Raw genomic sequence first — 25,803 nt, forward strand, 5'->3', positions numbered from 1 at the left:
CGCATGAAGCCTACCTCCAAGTGCAACACCTGGTATGACACTGACCTAGCCTCTCTGAAACGCAAATGCAGAGTTGCTGAGCGGAAGTGGTGGGAATCAGGCACATCCTCTGACAGACTCGCCTGCTACTTGCTTCAAAGGCATTACAGATTCTCCATCCACTCGAAGAAGAGGGCCTATATCCAAGCCACATCTCTGAGACCGCTAATAACAAAGGCAAATTGTTTAAAATCTGCAAGGAACTCACCAATCCTACTGCAGTCTCAACTTGTCTCCTGCCATCCCTGACCCTCTCTACCTTATTGGCCTTTCATTTCTTAACCAGAATTTAGGACATCCTGTCCTCACTATCCTCTACTCCCCTCCCTCATGCCTCTCTTGGCTCCCCTTTCTCCTTCCCTCCTACTCTCCACTTTCTCGCCCACATCACTGGATGACGTCTCTATACAGTCCTTCATGTGAAGGTCTCCTCCAAACAGGTGCTCCCCTGCTCCTCCAGAACAATCAAGGACACCATTGCCCCCCTTGCACCAGCCTTGGCTGTTTTCTGTAATTGCTTTTTTGCCACTAGTTCCTTCCCGCTACCCCTCAATCACTCTCTTGTGCCTCCGCTCCTCACAAAGCACTCTGCCGATCCCTACTGTCCTGCTAACTACCGCCCTATCTCCATTACACAAGGAATCCATTGATTTTCTCCACAACGTCCAGTCTGGCTTCAGAGCAGCCATAGGCACGGAAACTGCTCTACCGAACACCCGTGAAGACTTACTCTCGAATCTTGATTCCAACTCTCCAACCATTCTTATTATCCTTCTGGATCTTTCTTCTGCTTTTGACATGGTAAATCTTGCCATCCTGACTAATCAGCTCTGTGACACCCTTGGTAATGGGCCTGGCAGTTGACGGGTTGACCTCATTCCTCTCAGACCATCCTTCCCAGGTTCAACTGGGCCCCTTTCTCTCCCCTAGCACACTCGCCACCTGCAGCGTCCCTCAAGGCTCAATCCTCTCGCTGTAACTCTTCAACATTTACCTCATCCATCTAGCCCATCTGATCTCCTTCTTCTCTCCTCACTTCCAGTGTTATGCAGATGACACGCAGTTCACTTCAAGCTTGCCTCTACTGCCTCCTCTTCCTCCTCTCACATTCCTGACTGTCTGACTGCTATTCAGGCATAGTGTGCTGCCAATGATCTCTGACTTAATGCCAGTATGACTAACATCCTTCTTATAATTGGACCGCTATTCCCTCCTTCCCTCTGGCTGCCCTCTAAGGGTCCCCTCCTCTCACCCCCTCGTGAGGCAAAAAACCTTGATGTCATCTTTGACTCCTATCTCTCCTCTCCTCACACCATGCACCTTGACAAAAAGGCCAACTATTAGCTGCACCCCCTCAGAGGCAGTCTCCCTTTCCCCACCTTTCCTCAGAAACTCAATGGGCCTCATTACGAGCATGGCGGCAATGCATTACCTGTATGGCAGGCATGGCTACCGCTGTGCTCGCTACAGCCACCGCCGCCCGCGATTGGGCAATAACCGGCCCATTACGAGATGAGTGGGCCGGTAATTGCCCATTCGCAGAAGGCGGTAATGCCGGGCTCCCATAGGGCAGAATGGGGGTGGGGAGCACAGTGCCGGCAGCATTTCGAGTTATGCTTCCGGGTGCCGCACAGGTAAGACCTGGCGGGCTGTCAGGAACCTGCGAGCAGAACTCGTACTAATCCAGAATAGGACTGCAAGACTTATCCAGACCTCGTAATGTGGCGGCCCGGTATGAACGGTGCCGGGGCCTTACCGCCAACGTTCATACCACGGCCGCCAGCCTTATAATGAGGCCCAATGTCTCCAGAGCTCTGGTCCTCTCTAGATTGGATTACTGAAACAGCCTTTTGCTCAATCTTCCTTTATCCTCCCTTCACCCCTTCAACTAATCCATAATAGGACTGCAAGACTTATCCTTGGCATCAATCTGAGGCGCGGCATCGCTCCAGCCCTAACATCTCTCCACTGGCTCCTGGCTGCTGCTAGGAACAAATTCAGGACCCTCTGCATCATCCACAAATCTTTCTGGGCCCTGGGACCATGCTACGTTCAACTCTCTCCCTAAATTCCTCCCTGCTAGAGCTTCTTGCTCCAACTCTCCACAGATCAGATGCTTTGCTAAGCAGAGAGTGGGGGGAAGATCTCTCTCCTCCCCCTGGAATAGTCTTCCTGCCCCTCTCATACTTGAGTCTGATCTCCTTAAGTTCTGGAAGCTCCTCAAGACCCAACTTTTCTTGTCTTCCTTCCTTCTCCCCCTCCCCTGCTAACACCCCTGTCTCCTGCAGTGACTGGCTGCCTGGCTCCCTCTGAGCTCTACAGGGCACCAGCCCCCCCCCCCTTTCATCCCACCCCCTCCTCGCACTTCGCATGAGGACTCTCACCCCTGGCACCTCATGCAATTTCCCTGGCACATTCCCTCTTGGCCTCCCTTTAGCACTTGCCTATCCCCTGTTGCCCTTCCCCCTGCACCCACCCTTTCACTTGCACTGTCTCCTCTTACCCTGCACTTCCCTTCCCACCCTAGAACTTCGTATTCGTGCAGGCTGCCTCTTCCTCCACCCCCTCTCCCTCGCACTTCTTGTTACTGCACTTTCACGATTCGAATGTCAAAAGGCTAGTAGGACCATTATTTTTATATTTGTCCCTTATCCCCCCATCTTGTGGTGCCTTGAAACACCATGTGTTGCATAGGCGCCTTACAAATATCCAATAAACGAAATAAATAAATGTTTGAAAGTCTGTACTTTTCTCCAAGTCTGTCATAATATAAATATCAAGATTGCAAACAGTGGTGATTATTTGTCAGCTGACTACATTTCCTGGACCAGCATTTACACATGATTTTCTTAACAGCTCCTGATCTAGGATTATGCCTTAGTACACAACCGTATATTTAGTTTTAGATATGTTATTTCCTAACTTTCTCCATGGCCGGTTTCAATATGATATCTGCAAGCAGTATTAAGAAAAACGCAATGACGCGTGAAAGGGTATTTTGCGAATTAACATTGCCAGTAATTATTCTGAGCGCCCTTACAAACTATAAAAAAGTTTGTTTAACCATTTAGGGTCTGATTTACCAAAGAGTTTTACAATGGCGCAGTCCCATTGGGAAACACTTTGTAAATCAGGCCTTTACTGTCAAATAGAGCCCATGTCACACTCCTCAGCTTCCTAGCCCCTAGCGTGTGCACCAACGGGCAGCACTAGGCACATGGATGAACAAGGATACAGCTAGCAGGTAAGAAAGAGGATCCCAGTACCAGGGCATATTGGGCAGCATGCTGGATTTGTTGTCAGTGGTCTGATTTATAGAACAGCAGTTTTTCATAGAGAGGAGCACCATGGGATATTCAGCAGCTTTTTGGAATATTTACCTGTACTCTAGATTGTTGAACTTGCCCCTGGCATATTTATTGCGTGGTGTATTGGGGTTGGTGGGTTGGTAAAGAGGGTCAATTGCTGAGATCATGATGGGCAGGTTGCAGTTCAAGATCCAGTCAAGGATCCTTCGTTTAGAATGTGTGGGGACTGTGACGGCTTGACTAAGGTTCATCTCAAGGAGAGTGGTACTGAGGGCTGTGGCCTTTTGGTCAGAGTGGTCATTAAACCCTAAATTGAAGTCTCCCAGGAGTAGGATCTTAGTATTAGCTTCGAGGATTGGTGCGATAAGCGATGGGATATCAATTTCAGGTGTGTTAAGGTTGCTGGGTTGGCGATAGAGCAGGATGATGTTCATGGTGATTTGGGGGCCAGGTAAAATTTTGGCGAGCAGGGTTTTATAGCCTGGTAAGAGAGGCAGGGGGAGGTCCTAATAGGGACAGAGGTCTTGGTAATAATTGCAACTCGACCTCCTATGTTGGATAGTCTATCTTCTCTAAGAATAGAGTAGCCATCTGGCATGGCGAGGGACAGTGAGGGTCCTGCTGTGTCATGTAACCACGTTTCAGTAATGGCGAGGAGGTCGAGATTGTTTTCCAGTATTAGATTGTGTATATTGAGCAGCTCCATAGCATATTGAACAGCACTTTGGAATATGCATCTGGACTATGGATTATTGAGCTACACCCTAGCATTTTGAGTAGCACCATAGGATATTCAGCAGCACTTTGGAATATTTACCTGCACTCTGGATTATTGAGCTGCACCTTGGCATATTGAGCAGCACCAGAGGACATTCAGCAGAATTTTAGAATATGTACCTGTACTCTGTATTATTGAGCTATACCCTAGCATATTGAGCAGCACCATAGCATATTCAGCAGAATTTTTGAATATGTACCTGTACTCTTCATTATTGAGCTGCACCCTGACATATTGAGCAGCACAATAGCATATTCAGCAGCACTTTGGAATATGTATTTGTACTCTCGACAATGAGCTACATCCTGGCATATTAAGCAGCACCATCGGATATTGAGCAGCACTTTGGAATATTTACTTGTACTCTGGATATTGAGCTACACCTTGGCACATTGAGTAGCACCATATGAAATTCAGTAGCATTTTGCAATATTTACCTCTACTCTGGATATTGACCTACATCCTGCCATATCGAGCAGCACCATCGGATATTGAGCAGCACTTTGGAATATTTGTCTGTACTGTGGATTATTGAGCTACACCCTGGTATATCGAGCTGAACCACAGCCAAGCAGCGCTTTCGTCCAGTGGGTAGCACCAAGACATATTTAATAGCTGCGTGACGAATTGAGCAGCACCTGGAACGCTTCGCAGAACCCTGGCATACTGAGCAGCATCATGTTCTCACTGGAAACCCTTTTGCATGTGGAGACACACCTTTGCATTACTCACTGCACACGGGACAATGTGAGAAGTATCCAATGGGTGTGTTTCTTATGGCACGTCAGGTGTTGGCCAGCTAACGTGGAGTGTTAAGTACTTGTTACTAAGATTTGCGTGTGAATTGCAGGTTTCTGCAAGGTTGAATCAACGTTTCATTCTTCTCAGGATGCTAACATGTTTGCCATTTTCTATTCTATAATAATAGTTCTACAGTATATAAAAATTAAGTATGTATACCCCTTCAGTGAATGTGTGATATATATATATATGCAAATTATTATTATTAGTATTAATAATAACCATATTATTTCTTTCCACTGGAGTGCAATGCATCAGATAAGCACTGTTTCACAGGTGGCAGAAATAACATCCTGTTTCAGCAGGGAGCTCCCTTTTCTGATAGGAACATACATATGTTTGCTTCTCCATAGAAATAATGCCACTCTATACTGGACAAAAGTTGATGCTTAGGCCCATTTTTCATAAATGTCTTGGTTTCTCTCTCTCTCTCTCTCGCTCTCTATCTCTCTCTCTCGCTCTCTATCTCTCTCTCTCGCTCTCTATCTCTCTCTCTCTCTCGCTCTCTATCTCTCTCTCTCTATCTCTCTCTCGTTCTCTCTGTCTCTCCCTCTCATGACCAATGTCGAAGGCACTGTTCCACATATAAGACCAAAACGCAGCAAAACAGGACAAATAAATCAATCACAATGTGCCATACAAAACATCAACAATAAACCTGGATACACAAATGCCAGTGGCTCAAATGTAAAGAGGTGCAGCAACCACTCCATTCAAGGTATCCAAGATGCTCTGAAGCTGTGACTGGCGAGGCAGCACTTTGGCCTGCCAGCTAGTCATGCAGCAACAAGTTTGTCAGTGAAGTAGATAGCAAAGGTCTTAAGTGTGAATTGTCAGCAGAGCATTCAATATTTGGACACATGATCCTGGTGTAGTGGAAATGCAAGTTATGCGCAGTAAACATGTGCAAACTTATCAGCTGCAGGTGTAGCACCCTAAAAGGGGAGGGAAGCTTTTGTGATGGCCGCATAGGATTATGCATTAGGCCCGAGAATGCCCCTATTAATGGTGTTTTAAATAAGTAACCTAGAGGTAAAAAGGCTTGAATTACAGGTGTGTATGTGGGATATAACATTAGATTTAGGCACTGCAAACAGGACTGGGTGCTCACTCTAGATAGAAAATAAATTCACATTTTTATTAATTTGCCTAGCGGCAGCAGTTGCTGGCAGCACGTTGCGCAAACGACACATTCTCAGGCTCTTGCAGAAAGAACTAAACAGCTCTCGATACATTTGAGGTCAGGAAGTGAAGCTCATGGGTGCCAGGGAAAGGCAGCAACTGTACACTCATTTTATAATTCAGCATATTAGTTCTGGAAACTGGTCTACTGACGGTTTCAAAATGCCCATGGTGGTCTGAAATCACCACTTAGCACTTCTCAGCATGGGACGCTGGCTAAAAGAGTTCCTAGGCTGCACCATTAAGTCCATAACTTGCTAACAGTTCAAGGCTCTTGTAGTTGCCATGATCGGTTGTGTTCTCATGGGAAGCTGGTGTTGATGTCCGGTGGCAGATGAATAAAGATCTGCCGTTCATCTCACATCTCTCAACGTTTTGGCACCATGTTGTGGGAACAGTGGGTTGGACTGTGACATCATAGCGGGAGTTGAAGGCGGTGTGGTGCGGGACCCAATCATTTTTGGATAATGTATGCCCCGCTACAAGGGGATAACATAGCCCTTCCAATAAGCTTCACTTGGGGGGGATCAACTAAGTGTTGCAATGTGTTTTGATGCTAATTCGTTTTTACCATTATAAAAGTTTCCATTTCTGGGGCATAACTTCGGCAGCGATTTTCATGCAGTTCCGTTCCACATTCTATTTGAATTTTGCTTTTCCTGCTGTAACTGAGCCCAGAATAAATACTTCCTACCTGGCGTACACTTCTTTTTTGAGTACTTTTGTAATTTATTTACTGGTGAGTTCCAAGGCAACCCGCAGTACACTGGCATGATTACAACACCACACATTTTTGAAGAGAACATCATAATAGAAACAATTTATATAGTGCTTCATGACAGATTCTTCTTACTTATAAGTGCTGTAATAATTAAGCATTGCCTGGTGGGCCTGGGCAATGCAAACCATTAAGAGCCATGAAATCGATTTATGTTTTCACAGCACAATGCAGCAAGGACCACAGCTACCAACTGGCTAACAAATCACAGGGCATCTTACATACCCCTCTTCACCATGAACCATCACTAAATAACAAAGAGGGGAGCAATCAGATTGCAACAGCATAAATCGATATCATCGATATCAATAGAACTCTTTGAGGTTTATTGTAACCAAGGAAGGAGCCCACGAATAAAAAAACAGAGCAATATGGAAACCCATTAAGATGTCCAAGAAACCCTGATGAAGAGCAAATCTGTGCTCGAAGCACGACGGCCTAATTTTTGGGCATGACTTAACTGAATACATTTGCTAAATGAAACAAAGGATTATTGTTTTAGTCCAAACAATACATATAAGTTGGCAATGACTAATGACCCAAGCACCCCTTAATGTTTCTGATTAAGACAATAAGATACGCAGAGAAAGTATCTCAAATCCTGGGTGGGTCCCGACACCTCGCAGTAATGCCCGGTCTAGCACAGGTAGTCCATATATATCTTTTCTTGATATACAAAGTGTACATGATTATCTGGCTATTTTTAATTTCTTAACTTCTACTTTATGCATCGGTCAAGTAATGGGCAATCTGACGATCTGCCAAGCACCAGCTCTGCAGTCGGCACTCATTGGGCAAGTGGTAAAATGCCAACACTCATTTACCACTACACATTTCAGCCCTTTTCACACATTTAATGATATGTAAATGCGTAAACATGTGTGATTTCAGCATGTTCACATTTATTCATGTTTTCAGTTTAACTCTAAACGAGGCCATTGATCGTAGTATTTCTTAACCCAGCAACAAGGCACCAAGCAGAGGGCATGAACATGTAGTTTATTCATCAGCAAGCCCCAGAGCTTCTCCTTTAAGAGCTCTTCGCAGGATAGGACAAATTGCATGGAGAGGTTGCAGCCTGTTTTTACTTTCCACGACCATAATGTTACTGGATAGATTATTTCTTCTGAACTCTGCCAGTAGGTGGCGCTAAATCCAAAGGCAACACTTACTTATAAATAGTAGAAGCTTATTTCTGGGAGTGTTTTTCTATTTATTTTCAATCCACCGGATTTGAAACCGAAGACTTCACGGTGCCCCCAGACTGTAATGCAAACGTGCCAAGGCCCCAATTGTTTTTCACATTGGGCTAACGTGACAAAAATGTATTCTCCACCTGTGCCCTGCGGCCAACCAAGTGCACTCCCGTGGGTGGGCATATTCACGCAAGTGAGTATACCTGTTCAGAAGGGTTTGGCACGTCCAGTATCACGTTTGCGAATCAGTGGAATGTGGGCGGAGCAGCAGCAGGATTGGATTCTGCTGAACAGAGTAAGTAGAACCCGATCCTCACTGGCCTGCCCTTTGAACCGCGGCATTCCTGTGGCTCTTTCTCCTACACCTTACCTACTCTCCGAGGTTAGGCGGGAGGCACAGGGGGGTAGACAATCCATTCTGAGGGCTGCTGAGAACCCTGGCAGCATTTCTCTGTTCCAATAGAAACGCCCCTTGTTGGCATAAACACTCCAATATATTTATTATAGTTCCACCTCTCCAACCGGTCGGATGACGGGCCGGTGAGGGCGTGGCCATGGAAAAAATGTATTTCCTGTTTCAGGGGCAATTTAATAAGCATCACCACTTATGCCTTCCCTGCACCATTAACGAAACTGCAGGAATTTTCCTGAAAAGAACATAGATTTGACAGAAGAATAATCAATCATAGTGCGGAATAAGATTCTGCCATACTAACACACATTATCCTACCACGCACCATCTCCTTTCTGCCATACTAACCACATTATCCTACCACGCACCATCTCCTTTCAGCCATACTAACCACATTATCCTACCACGCACCATCTCCTTTCTGCCATACTAACACACATTATCCTACCACGCACCATCTCCTTTCGCTTACCCCTGTCTAGCACTTACATGCAATATACGGCAATGAATTGCTTGAACGCTGCAGAAAAGATATCAGGTAATAATTTCCCCATGCATAATGTCGCCGAGAAAAGCCACTGGTGACGCACCATTTTATATGGTGACATTACATATGGGGACGGGTTGCGGGGATGTCCCATGCTATATTAAAAAATTTAAAAAAAACACAGGAGTTGCGGGGGTGTCCCCTGCATGTTAAATGTAAGAATGTCTGCACAAAAAACTGCAACATTTTTTGTCAGGCGACATTTTTGCAGGGACATTATTACATGGAACCGCAGAAAATACGTTTTGATGTATCATTTTTATTTTCTTTGGTAGTGTTATCTGAATGGTTCTAACTCATAAATGGATAACAGCCTATTGGAACATTCACACTATTTTCCAGAATGCAGGTGTTGGCGGATTGTATTTGTTATGATGACAAATGATCTGCAAGAGACCGGTACAGTTATCTATCTTTTAGTCTTTATTCTTCTTAACAGAGAAGGTGACAGGTGACCTCCCTCATGGCAAGTTACCTTGTCAACTGTCGTTCCCAGAACCCTCATGCCAAACGTTCAACCCAAACATTCTATTTCATTGGGGAAGTGCTTGGAAGTGCCTGTCGGCTGGAGAGACTGCTTTCTTCCTTTTCCACGTGTATTTTGTGAATCACGTGACTTGGCTATTAGCCCCTCCTCCTTACCCAGCATCCCTATTTAAGGCACGGGCCGCGCACTTTGGTGCGCGCGCATTGGGGAAGTGCTTGGAAGTGCCTGTTGGCTGGAGAGACTGCTTTCTTCCTTTTCCACATGTATTTTGTAAATCACGGTACAGGACTTTTTGTGAAGCTGGACCAGAAAACAACCTCTAAAGATTACGGGGAACTTAACAAAGTATTACTTACTTATATCTGTCCCTTTTATCCCCTCTTTTAGTGACTTGGCTATTAGCCCCTCCTCCTTACCCAGCATCCCTATTTAAGGCACGGGCCATGCGCATTGGCGCCCGCGCATGGGGAAGTGCTTGGAAGTGCCTGTCGGGTGTCAGCTGGCAGCGGGAGGCATATAATAGTACGAGCACATTGAAGTACTAGAACTCGTAGGTGCTTTCTGTCTTTCAGCGCTATTTGTCTTCTTGTAGCTATTAAGATCTAACTAAACACTAATACTATTAACATCGAGACCATGTGAGCCCCTGGTACAATGGTACTTACATTGAAATCAGGAATGCCTGCACAAACCGAAATTATGGCGTATTCCAAAGAGGCGATTTCTACACCAAAATCATCCTCACGTACCATACACCTGGCGAGAATATCAAAATCCGCCAATAATCAGCGTGGGTGCTCTCTAATGATTGACATTAGAACATTTTGTGTGGTTGGTGGGAGGGAAACAACGGGAGAAAAGCAGCCGTTGTTGATCCCTCCTCCTATGAGCACTCTAGGGGTGCTCTTGACTAAAGGAGCGACAAATAAATTACCCATTAACTTATGCACGCCTCCTGACTCCTTAGCAGCGGCCGGAGCCCTGGACTTAAACACCCAATTAGCGATTAATGCAGACAGGATAATCGCTGGCTCCGGCATAAATGTAGAACCGGAGACGTTGGTTCCTGTTGGTAATATTAACCAGAAGGAACTCATCCTGGAAAAGGGAAATCCACGGAATCATCAGGAGCCGGATACAAAAGATCCTATAGGGGCGGAGAGTCCAAGGGGGAGTAACATATCAATCCCGTGTAAATCTAGCACGCAGAGCAGAGAACAGCAAGAGGTAAATTTGCTGATGCATGATCTTTCACAATCTCTGATGATGTTCTCTCCTTCTGCCAAGAACTCTTCAGTTCTTTCCTGCTTGTTCATTCATCCCACCCCGCGACGAAACAATATAGACCCTAATGATAGGCCCCATTCAGTACCGGGTCATTTTGTAGTAGGACTAGAAACGTCGCTGCAGACCATGAATGCTGCTCTGTTTTCCCTCAGGAGGTTATATGACACCCTTAACACCAAAATAAATGCCCAGCATATGATCATGATCCAATTGTTGCATGAAATAAACTCTAAACAGAGACAATGTAAAAACTGTGAAAAACAGCCCGAAATTTTGATTATGGATGACACGAATGCTTTGAACAGGAAGGTAAGACCATCCGATTGTGATGAAGTTTTGTTGATTGATTGCACACAAAACCAAAACCAACAAGAGGTCTTACAACGAAAATGCAAAAATAAAGTCACCTCCACAATAGACAAGGTAAAAAACCCGTTAAATAAAGAAAGCCCAGTAAAAACTCCACTCATGTGCTCGTTCAGAACCCAGTGATTGAGCCTGTAGAATCATGCAAAGTGGGTGAAAGGTGTGGTTTGAAAAAAAAGGCGAAATCCAAAAATCTTGAAGATGTAGAAGTAAGTGTACTTCACAAAAAACAAAAGGTAACACTTGTTGTCGAAGATGAAGAAGTACCCGAATGTAGTAATACGCCTTCCTATAACATCTTTAAAAAGCAGAACAAAGATCCAACTTCTCAACATGCAAAGGTCACATTAAAGAAACCCAAAAATGCTAAAGGCATGACAAATGCAAAAATTACAGGTACACAACATTTCTTACAAGCGCTAACTATGCCTAAACCAGCAGCTGCCACCGCTCGTACTGTCATAGATAACAAGTACACAAACATTCACCTACTTAGAATGGCAAAAGAGCGTGAGTCTGCAAATAAATCACTAACATATGAGCCTTTAGATACCTTGATCATGCTGAGTAAGGAGCAAAAACTGAAGACCTCAGAAAATAAAACTGTACATGCAATCAAACAAATTGCTGTAAATGAAGCAAAGAAGAGTGATTGTATCCAAAATGTGAAATCTGACTGTTATATGCAAAAGGAAGCGATGAGGCTGGAGACTGCAGAATCAAATGGTGAAATTTGTTTACCAATTGATGATTGGAGAGGGGAAATTGAGCAATCATTAAAGAGATTGATTTTCCAAGCAAATAAACAAGAGACGTTATCACAGATAAAAAATGGCGAAAGTTCTGGAATGCCTACAGTGACTGCGTCCCATCAAGCCCAATCTGTCCACTCTACTAAGGGAATGCAGGCAACTCCTAGACCTCAAAAGCAAATATTGAAAAAACAAGAACTAAAGCATTTGCTATTGCATTGCCGGCCTCAGCCCTTCAGAAGCTTTGATCTAAATAGGAAATCAGTAATGAATATTTTGGCCGATGTACCAACTTTGGCTGGAATCTGTTCTGCTGATATTGACCAAATTGGATTTGTTCCTATCAGTGGTCAAATTATGGATGAAATCGGGGTTCGTCAAAAATGCAATGTGGCAGGCGAGAGCTGACTTATATGAATTGGGCTTTCTGTTGTCAAATTAGTCATCGATGAATAATCACCATCCCCCAAGAGGAGGAAATGTATATGTATCTAAATCTGTGGGATATGTTAAAGACTTCACCTCCAACCAGCAAAGGTGGCCTTCACCTGAGAATGATCAAAGAGTGGAGGAAAAAGATTCCAGAAACATGAATTGTTAGCTAAGCCAACCTGAATATAAATGCTCAGTTGCCTCGTGGAATACGAGAGGTTTCAAGCATTTAACAACCTCCAAAAATATGATACAATGGGAATTTGATATAATAGCCTTTCAAGAAATTTGATTGTCAGTTTCTCCAATTTGGGATAAACATGTTATTATCATGACCCCGGCTATGGTACCGGTGAGAGGTAGGCCCATGGCTGGACTCATGGTAGCTGCTAAAAGATCTCCTTACATCCAACTGGAACCATGGAGTTCTCCAAATAGCTTCTTACAAATGGTAAAAATAAAAGTAGACTCTATGACAATTTGGCTAATAAATTGCTATTGGAATCATGCAGCCATTTCTGACAAACAATTTTTTGAGGCGCTTGATGACTTGCTGAACTTAACACTCCTTGATCCAAATTGCGGCCATTTAATAATTACAGGAGATCTGAACATCAACTGTTATGAGCAAAATGGAAAGGATGTTGTCCCAGTGGCTAGGAGGTGGAATTCACTAATGGCAGAACAGCATTTTCTCAGATTAAATGGTGCTAAAGGAGGTGATATTCCTACTAATCCGACGTGGCACAGAGGAGTGCAATCTGCCTTTATTGACTATACTTTCGTAGATAAGGGACTGCTTGACCGCATTGTCGAGTTTAAGATAATTCAGCAAGACAAAAGTGACCATGACATTCAATCTTTTAAATGGTCAATATGTCCGAATAAGAAAAGCTTTGATAATTCGCTAGCTTCTAACATGATCTTGAACTCCGCACAAAATAGATTCTTCTGGACCCCTTTGATGTTAGATTTGTTGAATCAAAATCTTATTGAGAAATACACAGATAGTAAAAACTGTTATCCAAAGAATGAATCTTCATATGTTGAAGAACTACAAATCTTTGCATATCACAAGAAAAAATCAAATGCTAAAGCACCACAAAAACTGCATGCCTATAGTAACGAAATTGCCCTGCGTAAAGCTCAATACAGACATGATAAAAGATTGCTCCAGAATCTTGATTTGGACAATCGAATATCCCAACTGAAAACCCTTAAATGCAGGTACGAAAATTGGATAAAAAACAGACATGTCCAAATGTACCAAGTTGATGCTGAATCAATGCTTGAAAGGCTGAGTTCTAAATGCTCTGCTAAAATATTGTCATTAGTAAAAGAATCACAGTGTAAAATACAAATTGTGCATCAAATGAACCTAAGTTCGCAAGAGGTATGGGCGGCATATTATAAAACATTATATGATGATACGAACACTATGAGACCGAATACTATCTATGATAACGCCCAAGGATTAGATTTTGTTTTTGATGTTGAAGACATGTTATTTTTCATATCTAAGCTTTCAACCTCTAGGGCTCCTGGCCCTGATGGGCTATCAAATTATATGATCAAAAAGAATCTCGAGGGTTGGGCCCTTATCTTTGTCACAATATTTAAACAAATAATGAGTACTGGATGTATCCCATTGTCATGGAGAAAATCAATCACCATTCCAATCTATAAGAAAGGGTTGAACTCTGATCCGGCAAATTATAGACCAATTTCATTGCTGGATATTCCTGCCAAATTATTTGCCAGATTGTTACTGAGAGATCTGAACAAATGGCTAACCACGAATAATTTGTGTGACCCCAATCAAACGGGCTTTGTACCAGGAATTGGTACCTCTGTTAATATACACATTTTGGAGATCATTAAACAACAAGAACGAGATAAGCGACAACCAGTATTCTTGGCATTCATTGATTTTCAAGCCGCTTTTGATTCAGTTTGTAGAAAACTACTAATCAAAAAATTATTGATGGCAAAGTGTCCCTCATATTTGGTTTTTTGGATAAATGAATTACATACCAACACAACAGTCCAAATTAGGTTAGCATTAGATGGCACATTGTCAAACCCTATTCAAACATTTCATGGGCTAAAACAAGGATGCATCTTGGCAAGTACACTATTTAACTTTTTCATTTCTGATGTTCGTCACGATTTTGGTAATTTTGTTTCTGACGCTCCGCGTTTTGGAAACCAAGCATTCCCCTGGTTGTTTTATGCCGATGACTTGGTTTTGTTGGCTAAAACTTCCAGGGGACTACAAGAATAATTATTGGCACTAACAAAATTCACTGATACTAACTTGTTGAAGATAAATCAAGATAAATGCAAAATAATGATGCTAGGGTTAAAAAAGAATCTCACAAAAAAATGGCTCATACAAAATGTTCCCATTGATGTTGTCTCCGAGTATAAATACCTAGGGATACAAATCAGTAATGACAAAAATGACAAGCTGTACCACAGAGAACTAGAACAAAAAAATCGAACTGGTATTGCCCAAACCAAAATAATCTTGGCCAAATATGGAAAATTCTCATTATCTCCAGCGATAACTTTTTATAAACAAAAGGTTACTCCGATCTTGACGTATGCGGCCGAGACGAGAGATATCATCTCAGAAAAAATGTGTAAATGGCGTCATTGGATAGACCAGATAACGGAGGAAGCAGCTATTAGCAAGGATCTGCTTATTAAAAATCCTCAGAAAGCCAAGAAGAAACTATGGTTGTTTGACTGGATCACTACAAGAAATGCCTGCTTAAAACTAAGAGTTTTCAGGGAGCAAGCGTATAGAATCAAAGAGTTATATAAAACGGAACAATATCTGCTGAAATATCCTGAACCCAAAAACAGATTTGGTTACTTGCGGCTAAGATTGAATCTTTATATGACTAATGAGATAAGATTCATGAGAAAACTCACAGAAAATTATGATTGTAGATTTTGTAAAGTACCATGTCAGAGAGAATCGTTAAAACGTCTAATTGTGGAATGTGATGAATTGAGTGATAGAAGAATCATTTGTTTCAAACACATGTTTGTTGGACGAATAATCTTGAACTCCGAAACTCTCTGGGATAACTGCCAAACTCCACAAATGAATATGGCAATGGTACTATGCATTCAATCGTTAATGTTAAGTGAACATTCTAATGTAATTGATCCTAACAAAATGTATATAACGAAAAGTAGGCGGGAGGTAAAAGTGGCTGTTAAAATGTATTTGCTGAAAAAGAAATTTACTTTTTGTTATTAGGGAAGATTTTGTTTTTATTTTCTGCTGTATTGTGTATATTCCAGAAAAGAAAAAGTGTTTAGGTAGTTTTAAAATAATTCTAAGTTTATATGATATATTATGTTTTTTTCTACTTCTTTTGTAAATGTTATCAATTGGGATTTTATATGCTTGATGTGAAGTTATGATTTGAAAGGCTGTAACTTTTGTTTTCAGCTATAGCAAAAAAAATAAATAAAAAAAAACATTCTATTCCATCCCTTGAAGATTCCCATGATGCCAGGTTCAGCCTCTGTAACTCATACTCCTAACACCTCCCTTCCTTACACCATATCCTCCCTTCATCACAGCCATCCTCTATTTACTCCAAACACTACCCCCTTTAACCATGATAGAAGCACCCAAATCTTTGACAACCTCAATTTCTTTAGAAAATTTCAACTCACCCTTTCTCACTTTATCCGGATATTTGAGTTTGATTACATTACCAGGATTCACTCTCACCTCTTTAGATGATTTCTTCTCATGAAATCTTTCCTTGCTTTTCAATTTACTCTGCACATTTCTATCTCACACTCTGTTCAAGTCAACACCCTCATATCACAACCTTCCCATCCATCCAGGACACAAATGCAAATTGGGTTTCCTTCCTCTCAGCAACTCAAAGGGTGATACCCCTGTCACTGTATGGGGAGCCAGCCTGTACTTGAAAACTCTTTCCATCTCTGCGCTAATCCAATCCCCACCCATGGCCACCACTATTCTTACGACATATATAATTGGACGGTTAAATCTCTGCATTCAACCATTTCCTTGAGGATGGCACAAAGTTGTGGTAACTTTCTATACCCCACAACTCTCCAAAAAACCCTTGAAATCTCTTGAGACCAACTGCAGTCCATTGTCAGACAAACATTTCCTTGGAACACCTTCGCACCAGAATAAAGGCAAAGAAATTCTGATGTTACTAACTGAACTCACCTCCTTCAACACACAAACCTCCACCCACTTTGACTGCAAGTCCATCACCACCAAAAGGTAGGTATTCTTTGCAGCCGTTATTCTAAATGGCCCCAACTGATATAAGGCTATCTCATCTTAGGGTACTTTAGGCACTGCCCAAGCATTCTCAGAGGTGTCAAAACTCACAATCCTTTGTCTCCTTCCTCATACTCTGTGTACTCACTAACTTTCTTCTCAACATCTCCATCCATCCAGGGCCACCAAAAATCAACCTTAATCAGCACCTTTATCCTATCTGTACCTAGGTGCCCTTTGTGACCAACTGTATCACCATCTCCCTCATTTCAACTAGGGACAACCAAATCGTGACCCATACATAAATTACCATCAGCCAAACACAGTGCATCATGAACTCTCCTGTACCTTTTCACGGATTCTCCACACTACCACACCGATTTGTCCGCAGTAGTTCCACAACTGCTTGATATGTTTCATCATGAACACATGCCTCATCCGACTCTCTGTGATGAAGCCACCCTTGGACCTGAAAAATACATTCAACTTCGTTAAATTTCAAACTTTCCTCTTCATCCTCCACCACTGATGACACTGCCGCCCTAGACAGAGCATCTGCAACTACATTGTCTTTTCCTTGTACATGCTCAACAAGAAACTGTAAACCCTGCATGCCGCTCACCCACTTCATTATCCTTCCAAACCACCTTTCTTGAAAATGCTATTCAGTGGTTTGTGATCCATTCTGACTCTAAACTCTCTCCCCCACAAATAGGTCTTGCATTTGTTCACCACTCACACACACACACACACACACACACACACATACGCACACATTTATGCTCCACCATGGAATTTCTCCTTTCAGCCTCAATAAGCATTCTTGATGCAAATGCAATAGTGAGCATTTCCATTCCATCCTGTTGCATCAAGACAGCTCCCAAACCTGTATCACTTGCATCTGTGTAAACCAATGTCTTCCACCCTTCCAGCAAACCAGTCAATACTGGTACTTACAACACACAATGCTTCACATGTATAAATTCCCTTCCATTTGACATCCCACCGCAATACTACACCCTTTCAGGTCAATTTCCACATATTCTTGGTTTTGTCCACAAGACCCATTACAAATTTACTCTTTAACACCACCTAACCAAGGAACGCCGCCACTCTCTTGGCTCCGGCATGTCCCTGATTGCCTCTATTGTGGCATGTTCTGGCTCGAAGCCCTCCATGGTGATTATATTCCGCAAGTATGTAACTTTGTACAACCTGAATTTGTATTTCTCAAAATCAATAGTCAGCCCTGCTTCTTTAAATATCTTCAACACTCTCCTCAATCTAATATCATGCTCATCCACCATCGCACCACACACCAACACATCATCCTGACAAAACATCACACCATCTTCTCCCCCTAACAACTTATGCATTGTTTTCTGAAACACACTGGCCACAGATGCAAGACCAAACAGAATCCTTTTGCATCTAGACAACCCAAATGGTGTGATGAAGTATGCCAAATCCATCGACTCTCTGTGAAGTTCAACTTGATGAAATGCCACCCTCAAGTTCAGTAGTGAAAATACCTGTGTTCCAGATAATCTCACTACAAGATCCTCAATCCTTGAAATGGGAAACTTCTTCACCACCATATTTGTATTAAGACTGGTAAGGTCGATACACAACCTCACAGCCCCACTAGATTTACACACCACAACAATTGGGCTGATCCATTCAGAGGCTTCTATGCTCTCAATGATTCCTTCATCCTCCATCCTTTTCAACTCCATTTCCACTTATTTTCTCAACACTAACAGTATCACCCAGACCTTTGCTAAAACTGGGATTGCATCATGCTTCAATTTAATCTGATGAAGAAATCCTTTTAACAAGCCCAACTTATCCTCAAACACCTCAGGAAACCAGGTAGTCACATCCACCTTATTCTCTGACTATAGACTCACAACTTTGCCAGCCTCTTGTGTCACCAGAACTTGTTCAGGATGACGTGCATCTAACCTGATGTCAAGTTCTTTCTGATCATCCCAAGAAAGCACCTCACCCCCCCTTTTTTTGTAGCAACATACACCATTGCTGTGAGCTGTCCTCCATCTGAACTGCAACACAGCTTTGAATTATCCAACAATGTCCAATGGGACATCTCCATATGCATTAGCCTTTAGCCTGGGCTTCTCCAAGTTATAGCAGTTGAATGTATTGCTCCACACTGGCACACTAAGCAAAGTATAATCTGCACCACTGCCAATTAACATAGGCACTTGAATGTCATTCAAGGAGACCATTGCTTGTGGCTTATTTCCCTTCACTCTACCTGCTACTGCACTGATTGCCTAACTGCCATTCAAGATTGGTGTGCTGCCAATGATCTTTATCTGAATGCCAGAAAGATTTAGATCCTTCTCATTGGCACTCCTTCACCATCCTTTCCCCTCACTCTCTGGTCGGCCTCCCTTGGCCCTCCTCCTACCCCACCTGTGAGGCTAAGATTCTCAGGGTCATCTTTGACTTCACATTTTCCTTCTTGGCCCACATCTCTGATGTCTCTAAAAAGTCAAACCTCCTACTGCACATCCTCAGAGGTACTCTGCCTTTCCTCTCCTTCCCCCAGAAGCTCATGGTCTCCCAAGCTCTGGTTCTCTCTAGGTTGGACTAGTGTAATAGCCTCTGTCCAAATCCACCTGCCTCTACTCTCCACCCTGTGCAACTAATCCAGAACAGACTAGTCTTAGACTTGTCCTTGGCCTCAAGCCCTGGGTTCGTATCTCTCCAGTTCTGAAATCTCTCCATTGGCTCCCAATGGATGCAAGGATCTAATTCAAAACCCTCTGCATTGTCCACAAGGCTTTCTGGGACCTGGGTCCAAAATACCTTCAGCTATCCCTCTGCAAATACCTCCCCTCTCGATTTCTTCGCTCCTCTACCTCTGACTCCCTCAGCGTCAGTCATTTTTCAAAGAAACATGCTGGGGTAGATCTCTGCCTTTGCTTGGGCCTCCCTCTGGAACAGCCTCCCTGCCACTCTAAAATTTGAGGATAACCATCTCCGGTTCCGGAAGCACCTCAAGACCTTCCTCTTTGCTTCTGCCTTCGCTCCCCTTCTCCCCTGCTGATCTGTTCTCTCTTGGCACCATGCACCTGCCCACCCTCTGTCCTTTAGGCCCTGGAACCTGCTCCCCCTGCCACCCTCCCACACTGCCTCTGGGTCCCCCCTTGCACTGGTGTCTGTATCTGTACCCATACAGCAGCCCCATACCCCCTTTTTCTTCCTGCACTTATCAGACCTGCCCTGTCTGCTGCCTTAAACTCAGCACTTGCCAATTGCTGGCTGCACTACCACTGTTTGTTGCCTTTATTATTTTTTTATTTATTATTATTGATCTGTTTCTCCTTTGCTCCGCACTTTCCACTTCTCCCCCCTTCCATGCACTTTTCCCCTCCCTCTCTCCCATGCACTTGCACGTTCTCAATGTCACTGGGCCTAGTAAGATCGTTGTTTTGTTCTCCCCTGTTCCCCTCCCTTGCCTTGTCACGCTCTGAAACACTTGTGTAGGAGCGCGATAGTAATAAAATATTAATATCAATATCAATGCACCAATGAAACAATCTCTCTTCCCACTTCTTCTCCACCATCCTACTCTTTTTAATACATCTCTTATATGTGTCCAGGAGCACCTTCAAATGTCTGTAGCAACGAGCAAAATGCCCTTTGCAGCCACAATCCTGACATATAACGTGTATAGCCTTTTTTTTTTATTTGCAAAATGATTTCCACTGCCACATCGATAGCTCCTTTTCCCATAAGTATTCCTGAGCCCTAAAATGGGTGGCATGCTTGATCCGCGTTGCACATATACATCACCTCTACCACTGTGAAATGAGGCAGCACTGTTCTCCTTGCTACTCTCCCTCACTTTTTGATCACTCTTCCTCCACTTGGCCATTGTTTGGGAGTGACCGGTTTCCCAGTTTTCTTAACAGAGCCCTCCTCAGCCACCATCTTGCATCCCTCCACACTCTTCTCTGGACACAATTCTTTAATTCACACTCTGTGTGTTCTATGTTCTTTGTCATTTTAATCATCGCCCTATTGAGTATCAGCTCCCTTTTTATCGACAATTCCTCTCTTATCTCATCATTGATGCATTTGATCATCAACAGATCTCTTACGTGCTCCTCTTGACAGTGCATGAAATTACATTTTATTGCCAGTCCCCTTAATGCTGTTCAGAATTCCTCAATAGATTCATCATTTCTGTGCGCCCCAGTGCCAAAATGGTATCGAGCTAGAACCTTGTTCTGCTTAACCTTATAGTGCTTGTCCAGCTTTGCTGTGCTCACTTCGAATTGACCTGCATCACATAGCCCTGCTGGTTCCGGCAGCCTTTTCAGCACCTCTTGTCCAGTAGCACCCAAAATATGAAACAAGAGCACCTCTTTCCTCTCATTAGAATAGATAGAGACAAAAACAGCTAGCACATATTTCAGAAAGACCTCTTTACAGTCTGCCAACCTGAGACTGGGGTCTCCAGGTGATGGTGAAAACAACAGTGGTAGAGGTCCATTTACCAAAGTATTTACTTTCAGTGTAGCAGATAATACATCATTATAGTCCCAACACCTGATGTCCATGTCACGAGTGGTAAATAGGCATCACTCTCCTCCTTTTACAGGTGCTGAATCAGCATATGTCCATATGTTTGCTTCATGTGTGTACTGAGATGAGGAAGAGGCTACACAATTAATCTTCAGTTAGCCTCTCTGAGAGACTGATACGAGGATGATGCGCAATCTTTATTCAGTCACAACAGCTTCATACAAAACTAAACTGGCCAATCACAAGATGGCTGCAAGCCTCTTGCCGTTGTTAGGTGCATTCCTCAAATGCCTTCTCTGGGCCCACTGCCACTCACAGATGCCTTATAGCAATGCTGACTGCTTGCGCTCCCAGCACCAGAGCCTACCAAGCCTACTCCTCACCAGACAGCACATTTCAGACCCAGGTCCTCTACACACTGCCACACACTGGTCCCTGTGTCCAATTTCCGCACATGCTCTCAGTGCAACTCTGGCACCAGCGGCTGGGACACTGTCACTCTCTGCCACCTCAGGTCTGCTGCACACCCACAGGAGTCGCCACCCAATACACTCGTCCCCAGTTGTTATGATGAAAAATCATCTGCAGGAGACAGGTACAGTTATCTACTTTCTTGTCTTTATTCTTTTTAATAGATACATGACAGGCGACCCCCCCTCACAGCAAGGTACCTTGACAAGAACCTCCCATGACCCCCATGCCAAACGTTCTACCCAAACATTATATTCCATCCCCTGAAGATTGCCATGACTCGTGGTTTAGCCTCAGTTTCTCACACTCCTAACAGAAATCAATGGGGGTCATTTCCAATGCTGTGGAGTGCAAAGGGTAGATATAAAAGCAAGCCATTAGCCAGACATGCACAGAAAAACGACATCGGTGCATGGGGATCATCCTCAGCTGGTTCAAATCATAAATTCATACGAATGGATGCCTCCAGATCACCAACTCTACCCATCATCAATGGAGTCCGGCAAGGATCCATCCTCCCTGCGGTGATCTTGAATCTTTACATTGAACCACTCATATTCCTCCTCCCTCGATACAAAATCCACATCCACCAATATGCAGGTGACATGCAGCTCTTCCTCAAAATATCCTACAGGCTCAAGGTCTGCCTCATTATGATCTAGTCATGGATGTCCAGTGCTTACCTGAAGTTCAACCCCTCCAAGACTGAATTCCGACAGCTGGCCAACAACACGAACACTCTGCCATCCAGACCTGGCTCTCTGCTATGTACCACACGGGTTTCACACCCCAGCTGACCACCTGCACTAAGTCCCTTGGGTTCAACATTGGCAGACACCTCTCTTTCAAACAGCACACAGCAAGACACACACACATTGGTATCAAATTTCTCTCCTGTGGAAAATCAAACCCTTCCTCCCAGAAAACAGATCTGCTGTCCAAGTCTCGGTCCTCTACCAGCTGGATGGTGGAAATACAATTTTGGAAGGCCTTCTAGTGATGACCCTGGCACCCCTGAGAATGAGTTTTGCAGTCTCATAAAAGGATTCTGCAATTTCGACCACACCACCGTTGCCCTTATCACACTGCACTGGCTTCAGATGCAAGCCAGCATCATCTTCAAATCCTGCTGCATCTACAAGATGTCACCCTGAAGTCATCAAGCTACCTCACTGAGAAAATCAGCATCTCCGAAGGCCTATGGTCCACCAAAAGTAAGTACATGTGCAGACTTGAACTACGCCAGTGCAGAAAGGCAAGCCCTTCCCTGTCTATGCCCCATCCGCACCAGACTTGCCCCTCACTTCTATATTTCAGGAAGGAGCTCAGGTCCCTTCTCTTGAAGGAATGGCTCCTCCCTAGCATCTAGCTCCACACAACCTGCACTCCCGACCCTACCTGAGAATGGGTGATCTGCTCCCCACTGTTTCCTCCCCTGATTGTTTGTAGATTCCTTGCTATAAACAGCCTGTCCTCCCCATCCCCTGTTTGCTCCCCACTCTCGTTTCTCTGCTTCCCACACCATGTTCTTCCCCTATGATTGAATAGTCACTCTGTTGCTTCCTGAAGTTATGTCTGCACTCAATAAATACCCTAATAATAATTATAATGATGATCCCCTTACTTTTGCAATCCATGGTGTTTTCGTGCTCTTCCAAGGTTTAGGAGGGGCACACAGCGGAGTTTGCGTCTCCATTTTATTTTCCTCCTCCGTCTGGAAATGCATCCGGGTTTACACCTCCACGAGATGTTCATGCACGCCTAAAACCAATGGAATCCAATGTAATTTGCCTTGCATTTACACCTTGCAGTAGCAGGTGGATCCCATAGGAATCAATTGTAAAATGCTGTATGCAAAACATAATTTGCAGACTGCGTTTTACAAAACGGAGTGTAAAAGTGAAGAGTAAAGGCCGTTTGCCCTTGATTTACTCTTCGCAATTACACTTTGCTTTGTAAATTATGAACAGTGTATGTAGGGGACTCAACAGCACATAAGTGGTAACGTTGGCGGTCCCCTGCTTGCAATTTGCATTTTGCATTTCTTTAAAAATTACTGCCAGAATGGTTTAGGACTCCGATTCCCAGGATGCAACAACTTGTTATATCCCGTCTCCTCCGTATTCACAGAAAACTTCAGGCTGGTAATTCCCAGATTGCACAATTGCTTTATTGTGTTCAATCTTCTTCACATTCACAGTGTGACAGATTCAGTATCCTGCCCCTGTCAATAAGTGATGGGGACCCCTTTCAGATTGGGGTGTGAGGCCTACCAGGGTGGAAACCAGATCCATACCTACACCAGAGGTAGCCCCCAGTCCCTATACCTTCCGTTTGTGCCCGTATAATTGATTGTGGTAACACTCTTGTTCACTCCATACCTCTGTCTGAAAATGCTGACCAGTCATTCTCTATTCTTTCCAAAGAACTACCTGGCGGAAAACTAACAACAGAATAACCCAGTGGAGGCACCAGGGAAATGCATCTCGCCAGCACTCCCCAACCAGCAATTCAAAGATGAAGAACACCTAAACGACACAGCACTGGCAATCACAGTGAGTGTCAGCATGGACCGCTCTCCTACAAAGACTCACTCATCTGTGAACAAGCTGAAGAGCAGCTCACTGATGAATGCTGGAAAACCAATGAGGCTCACATGAACTCAAGCATTTTTCTGAGGCAGCTGCCATTGTCAAAGGCCAACAGGCCTGCGTGAGCAAAAAGCGTGGGCGTAGCCCCCTTTTTGTGTATTTTTCCAATGGTGACGCCTCCCATGTGAGAAAGGCAGGGATCGATTGGCCCAGGCACCCAGTGGGGATGCACCAATGGGAGACAGAGGAGAAGGATAAAAACAGGGACATGCAACGGAACATGTCGGCTATTTGGGTGAGGTCACAGAAGAAGGAGGTGGCAGACCAAGATAACAGAAGGAGAAAGTACGATGTGGAGAAGTGTGGAAGCGATTTCTAGAAAAGGTGAGGTATTGGCTGGTAAGAGAAAGTAGTACTGTGTTGTGAATGTTCATGTTACGAGTGGTGTGAGTGAGAGTGGTAGTGGGAAGGTAAGGAGTGAGTGAAAGGATGACAGAGGAAAGCAAGTAGGGTAACAGAGTACGCGTTGTCTTTTGTTATATGTGTTCCCTGATGCCTGCGGGCTATGGCGCATTATAAGCGCAACATAACATAACCATAGTGCGGAAGGAAGAGTGGTATTAATGCAGAGGCAGGAGTAGTAGTGTAGAGGAGGTGGGAGTAGTAGTTTGGTGAGGGTAGATTAGTACAGAGAGATTAGTAGGACGTAAGCTTAGACGGTGGAGGGAGGCATTAGAGAGAGGCACAAATCGGAGGGATGGAGGAGGAAGAACCAGGGAGAGGGAGGAGAGCTGGTGGGAGGAGTAAGAAGGAGGATAGGAGGAGCAGAAAGGGATAGCGGCAGAGATACAGGAAGAGGATTATCAGAGCAATGAAGGAGCAGAGAAGGTGACGACTGGGATGTCAGTAAGGCACCACCATTCATCCACATCTTGTGGAAATTTTTGGATAGGAACCTTACATTGTTCCCAGATGGAGGCTAGATAGATAATCCACTTGTCTTATGTCCATCATCTGAGGATAGATAGATTCTAGACAGTAGGGGTCAGGGACTTCATTTTTTTAAAATTAAATTGAGTCTTCTGGGCTGTGGCCAGCAGCACGTGGATCTTTGTTTCTGGAGTGGCTGGTTTTCTGATGGCTATAGCCGGTAAGATAGCTCAGTGGGTTGAGTGTTCAATGCTGCAATGTGTGTGTGATCTACAGGTCGCAGGTTCGACTCCTGTCAAGGTCAACCCAACCTTTCATCCTGCTGAGGTTGATAAAGAAGTAAAAACACAGGTTGGGTAATATTGTTGGTATATTTGTTATCGTTTGGCCTTGGAAATCTGCTTGCATTCACAGTAATTTGGTAACATGGGCCTATATGCGCTGATATTAATGATACATATGGTGATCCATTATTGTATAAATGTATATCACTTTATGGTGATATCGTAACCATATTTTTCGTGGTGTATTTAGAAACAATGATATGTGATGCCACTTCCTGTTTTGTCAAAGGGTGAGAGGTCATGTTCCATAA

General features: G+C 43.8%; 1 protein-coding gene across 2 annotated transcripts in view; it reads right to left on the reverse strand.

The window, feature by feature from the left end:
• Window positions 1-25,803, reverse strand: part of LOC138515816 (melanopsin-like) — an 894,150-nt gene that overhangs the window by 13,184 nt on the left and 855,163 nt on the right. The gene's annotated exons all lie outside the window — the stretch shown is intronic.

This window comes from Ambystoma mexicanum, chromosome 6q, assembly GCF_040938575.1.
Source record: "Ambystoma mexicanum isolate Mex_15411 chromosome 6q, UKY_AmexF1_1, whole genome shotgun sequence".
Classification (NCBI taxonomy): Eukaryota; Metazoa; Chordata; class Amphibia; order Caudata; family Ambystomatidae; genus Ambystoma; species Ambystoma mexicanum.